The sequence below is a fragment of the Heterocephalus glaber genome, unplaced genomic scaffold (genome assembly GCF_053883595.1).
Source record: "Heterocephalus glaber isolate CG9 unplaced genomic scaffold, H.glaber_assembly_v1.0 deba00001481, whole genome shotgun sequence".
Lineage (NCBI taxonomy): Eukaryota > Metazoa > Chordata > Mammalia > Rodentia > Bathyergidae > Heterocephalus > Heterocephalus glaber.
The window spans coordinates 35246581-35252345 of NW_028258317.1; the positions used below are offsets into that span (position 1 = coordinate 35246581).

At 40.3% G+C, this 5765-nt stretch overlaps 1 long non-coding RNA gene across 1 annotated transcript in view; it reads left to right on the plus strand.

Moving 5' to 3' along the window:
• The window catches only part of LOC147825902 (uncharacterized), a 40452-nt gene that overhangs the window by 7808 nt on the left and 26879 nt on the right, over nt 1–5765 (plus strand). The window contains exon 2 of the long non-coding RNA XR_015440060.1: nt 4004–4138. This is a non-coding gene — a long non-coding RNA (uncharacterized LOC147825902). The remainder of the gene's footprint in view (nt 1–4003; nt 4139–5765) is intronic.

A 5765-nucleotide genomic window follows, 5' to 3' on the forward strand; every position in this document is an offset into this window, starting at 1 on the left:
CATTGAGAGCCTGATCACTATAGTTTACTACTACTAATGTTAGTAAACAGTACTGATCATTTTGAAAAGAAATTTGGACTCTTTTCTATACCAAAAGGAAGGAGTACATTTGCTTTTGTATTAAATTAAGAGATAGGATAAGGCTAGTGGAGGGCTAATAAAAGGCTATAAATAGCTATATCTCAAACTACCACATACTCCCCCAAGTTAATTTTTCAGTACTATGTTCCTACAGGTAAATTTTAGACACATATGTGATGGAATTTGAGCTAAGCACATGAAAGCTGTTCCAGTGTGATATGCCTCACATGTATCTAATGAGAGGCTGTGTTCATAAAGGTTAGAAGCAAGTGCTCTGTGTCAGATTTCCTCAGTTTGTGTGTCCTGCGAGCCCCACTGCTTAGCAGCCTTAGACACATTTCTGGGCCTCTGTATGCCTCAATTTCCTCACAATAAAAATAGAAACAATACTGGACCTTCCCCATGGAATTAATGTGAGGATTTCAAAAAGTGATAACTGTAAAGTGATAAACTGTAAAGTGCCTAAACAGGTAATCTGGCTCATAGATTGCACTCAATCAATGTCAGCTGTTATTATATATAAGGTGAAACAGGTCTAAACACAGATATTAAAGTCAGGCTCTCCTCTGTGTATGGTTTTCACAGACACAAATACAGCCTTCCAAGAGTTCTGAGTATATTAGCTTCCTAAATAGAGCTATGTGTTCTTACCCATATACAGACAGCAGTTTCTGCAGGGAAATTGGTTTCACTAGTAACTTTCCATCTGAGTGATGGAAACATTTACAAACTGAACCTTGAAATTGATATTAAGAAAGTTAAAAAAGATAGATTTTGGTTAAAAATGTTTACTGTATCTTTTCTTTCTTCTTTGTATAGGGCCAGGGATTTAGCTCAGTGGTTCCGCCTCTTGCCTTGTAAGTGCAAGGACCCAAGTTCGATCCCCATACCAAAAAAAAAAAAAAACCCAGCTTTGCATAAACTGCCTATTCTGTAGCTCCACCCGAAGCAGGCAGTTTTCACCTTGTGGAGAATTACAGAATCCACAGATACATTTACAGGCTTCCCACCGAGTCCAGGCAAGTGGGCAGAGTATGAGCCAGTGCAAGAGAGGAAGAAACTAAGATCCAGTGGAGGTGAGTGGCTTGAGTTATGATTAATTCCTCTCATGCTAGGATGGAGGTGATGACCAACCCTGGAAAAGAAGGAAAAGCAGAGGGACCCAGAAATGTAGGCATATGGCCAGCTACAGCTCCACCCACCCTCCGTCTGAACAGACTGCTAGGCGCACTCAACTTTGAAGTCCAGGGAGAAAGCTCTGGAGACCATGAACAGAATTAAAACTGTAGAATCACAGGGTAGAGACAGAAAATATCTGAGCTGGGAGAAGGGGAAAAGTTTATTCCAAACTGGGCAGAGAAACACGATCTGCACTTTAGGGGAAAAAAGACTGGGAAGGACCAATACCAAAACCTCCTCTTAGCATAGAAAGGCGGAGAGAGGACCTAGAAGGCCCAGCAACATGCAGATTTGAGGGCCGGGGGTTTAGCTCAGTGGCACCGCACCTGACTGGCAAGTGCAAGGTCCTGAGTTGGATCTCCAGTACCCCCCCAAAAAAACCTTGCAGATTTGTTGCAGACTTATTGACCAGAGGTACTAACTTAACCCCACACAGGGAAGCCACTGCTTGGGAAACTGACTTACACCACAGGAGGAAAAGGCTTCCCAGTTGCTCCAGTTAGTCCTTCATTTGTGTAGAAAGGATCACAAGTCACATAAAGGAAATCAACAGCATGAAAAAGGAGGAGTAAACAAACAAAACAACTGACCCATGAGGAAGAAATAAGAAGAAACAAAGAATCACTGAAATTCGTGTCCTTTCCCATCTGTTAGGACCACTACCCCCATTATGAAAATGAATAGTTAAGAGAAAAAAGGTAAAGAACACTGAGAAATAAAATGGACACAACTGAGGTTTAAATTAATGATTTAGAAAATTAAGTACAAGAAAATCCAGAGCATAGAGTGAAGAGACAAAAGTGAGGAGACACCAGGGAATAGGCACTACAGTAGACCCAGAAATGCTATTCCCAGCTAACTGATGCCTCCAAAAAAGTGAAATAAAAAAGGAGGGAAGAAATAATCTAAAATAACGGTAAAAGATCATTTCCCTAAACTGATGAAAAGATGCAGATTTATGACTGCCAACACAGGCCTGGCTCCACCCTGATGTGTCTTTCTTGCCAGTAGCTTCTTCTAAGCACGAACTGCTCAGCTTTCTGAAATCCAAGCACAAACAGAAGACCTGTAAATGAAAACGATGCCCACTTAAGAAATGTTTTTTTAAAAATCCAGCAAAAACCCTCCATGATTTTATGTGTCTTGTAAGTTAAAAACAGGATTTTAAGAAACTAACATGTTTTGTTTTGAAACAGTATTAAGTTCAGCAATTGCTTCTGTCCCTTTTTTACTATTAAATTTAAATAAATTTAAAATTGTTTTTAGAGTTAATGGTGGACTGATAAACTAATAAGTTCTGAGCAGCCCTGTTTAAGGAGTAGAACAAAAGAAAAGAGAACGGCAGGCTACAAGTGGTTCGGGGACAGCCTGTGAGGTTCCCCATCACCGGGGGTATCTCTTCAGGGAGTGAAACCGTTCATCATTATGAATTCTGTTATGTTAAACACTGCCAATTTCTAGTGTTTGCCTTTTGGAATATAAATATTGTACTGTATTCCTGGCAGGATTAACACATTAAATCCCTCACACCTTAGTTGAATAATTGTCCTCAGCAACAGAAAATAGTTCTCAAAATCCACTAAACACTGTAATCATAAGAGGAACTTTAAAAATACAAATATAAATGCACATGTCCCATAATAGAAATATAGAAGATGCGCCCATGTGGTAAAGTAGAAAAGCACTAGACTCAGAGCTTTTGGTGAAGCTACCCATCTGCCACTAATTGGGTTAACTCTCCTAAGTTTCTTAAGTATTACTTACCTTTCTTTCTGTGGTGGATTAACTAACAGTCAACTTGGAATGCCCAGCTGAACCGAGTCAGCGTGGTTCTGGGTGTGGAATACTCACCTGAGGATTGTTGCCAACGCCATAAAAAGAGAACTGGAGGGGAAGACCCTTGGGCTATTGGTTTTCTTGGAGAAGCTTGGTGGGGCTAGTTTTCCTGATGCAACTCAATTTTCTCACCTCGATGGTGGAGTTTGGGTCCTGTCACAGGGAATGGCTGCTGTTCTCCTCAGGGGAGCCCTGATCTTCGCCTTCAGTGCCACTTCCTGGCTCCAGCGCAGATCCCTCAGCCTGCTGGCACAGACCCTTCACCCCGCACCCCACCAGTGAAGGCTTTCTAGCTTCCATCACTGTTCCCGAGGCAGATCCTTGATATGGACTTGCATGAGACATTGTCGTGGGCTCTAGGCCTCTGGCTGGATTCATGGAGGACACTGCCTTGGGCTCTAGGCCTTCAGCTGGACTTGTGCAGGACATTGCTGGGATCCAGGCCCTCGGCTAGATTCTTCCAGTACCTAGTGTGCAGACAGATCTGTTTCATTCCTCTGCATGTGACTTTTTGGGGTGAATATTATAAAATAATCCTATGAGTTATGTGTTCTGTATCAAATCTATTCCCTTGCAAGCCCTGACTACAACACTTTCTAAAATACAATGATGGTATTCACCTTTCAGAAATTTGGAGGATTAAATGAAATAAGAGATATACAATGTCCAGTACCTAGTAGTTCTTCAACTAATAGCACTGAATTTCCTACTAATTTTATTTGGGCCAGACCAAAAGGCTTTAAAATCACTATTTATAAGAGTCTTCTACATAAAAATATCCTAAGTACTTAGCCAAGAATCTCAAAATGCATCATCAATCCTCTTGCTAACCACTCCTTCAATAACATAACTGCTAATCCGCACTCTAAAGTTGTAGCTGTTTGAAGTAAAGTGTCTTTGTTCCAAGGTGTCTTGGTTATGGAAGGACTCCCAGGCTCACAAGGCCTGCTCCTTTTGAAGTTCATCCAGAGAGAGAAAACCACACCCAAAGAAGAGTGCTCCAATTTAGTCATGCCCTAAGGATAAACCTGCTAAATCTGGGGTAAGGCAGGGTGGGAACAAGAAATTCAACAACCAGTTAATGAAAATACATTAAAAGGCCTCCTCCTCCTCCTCCACACCCCATCTTTCAAATCTTGCCATTGAGGTTTTTTGTCTGCTAGACAAGTATTAAGGCCAGATTAGATGAGCTGAATGAAATACTTTGGACGAGGAACATTAAATATGAGGTGTTCCACACAATGATTTCAAGTTACCATCATATTTCCTACATCAATACTTGGCCCTTCTGATTTTCCATCTGCCTTTGTGGGACTTTCACTGTGTTGCAGAATGAATGTCTAATTTCTTTTTCAGTACCCAAGCATTCTTTTAAATAGCTCTAATCTATTAATAGGTTTCTTTCTATTACTTCTTGTGCCGTAGGTAAGCAATTCGCATGTTTTTAAGAGACCCATTTCACAGTGCATAGGTTTGAATGGCAGCTTATTTCCTTCTGAGAAATGTCTTTTAAATCACCCTAAGGGGCTAAGGGTCTAGCTCAGTGGGAAAACTCACGCTTAACAGGCATGAGACCCTCAGTTCAACTCTCACCACTGGAAAAAAATGAGATTGAAAAACATCTTCACCAAAACATAAGTTAATTTATGAGAGAAATATGTAAAATCATACTTGATTTTCATATATTCTCTCCCTAAGTTCCATAAGTATAGTAGTGACTCAAAACATTACACTTTTTTGGTATTCTGTAAATGCTTTCTGTAATCATGGCCTTTTGTGTGACATTAGTTACCCAAGCTCTTGGCTGAGGGGAGAATCTGGGTTAAGTGGACAGGGTGGGGAGGCGAACCCCTGACAGAGGCACTGTATGTGCAAAGGAAGAATGAAGCTACTAGTGATTTAGGGGACCCACCAGGGATCCAAAGTGTGCATGGGTTTGCAAGCATCGTGGAGGTATGATAGGGAGTCGGGTATTTGCCATCTCAGGAAGCAGAGAGAAAAGAAGGACTACTAGTAGGGTCCGGAAAGGTAACATAGAGAGAAATGGAAGACCAGAAACTGGAGAGAAAAAAAAGATCAAAGGAAGAGTCCAAAGTTATAGTGTTTGTTGTTTTGTTTTTCTGTTTTACTTCTGATATTTCACCTTTATTGGCCTTTGGGCATTATTATTTTATATCATTTAGAATATTCATAAAGTCTTGCTGATTGACTTTTTAATGTTTTTTCCTTAATATTCTGGTAAAGCCTTAACCACTGAGAGTATTGCACTGTGTTCAATACACTGGAGAAGGTTAAAACTGAGAGTTTCAACCAAGTGACACCAATTGACATAAGTAGCCAAGTCCTTGACTGTAAAGATGCTTTGTTTCCCTCCTGTTTTTCTCCAGCCATCATTTCTCCAATTTATTTTGATTTTTGTCATAGTGTAACATACATAACTTACAATTTATCATCTTAACCATTTTAAGTGTACAGTTTAGTAATGTTAAGTATATTCCCATTCCCAGAACTCTCTTCATCTTGCAAAACTGAAACCTGACACCCATTAAATGACAACTTCCCATCCCTCTGTCCAGCTCTTGACAACCAACATTCTGCTTTCTGTCGATATGAATGCAGCTACACTAGGTACCTAATATAAGTGAAATAACACAGTATTTGTCTTTTAG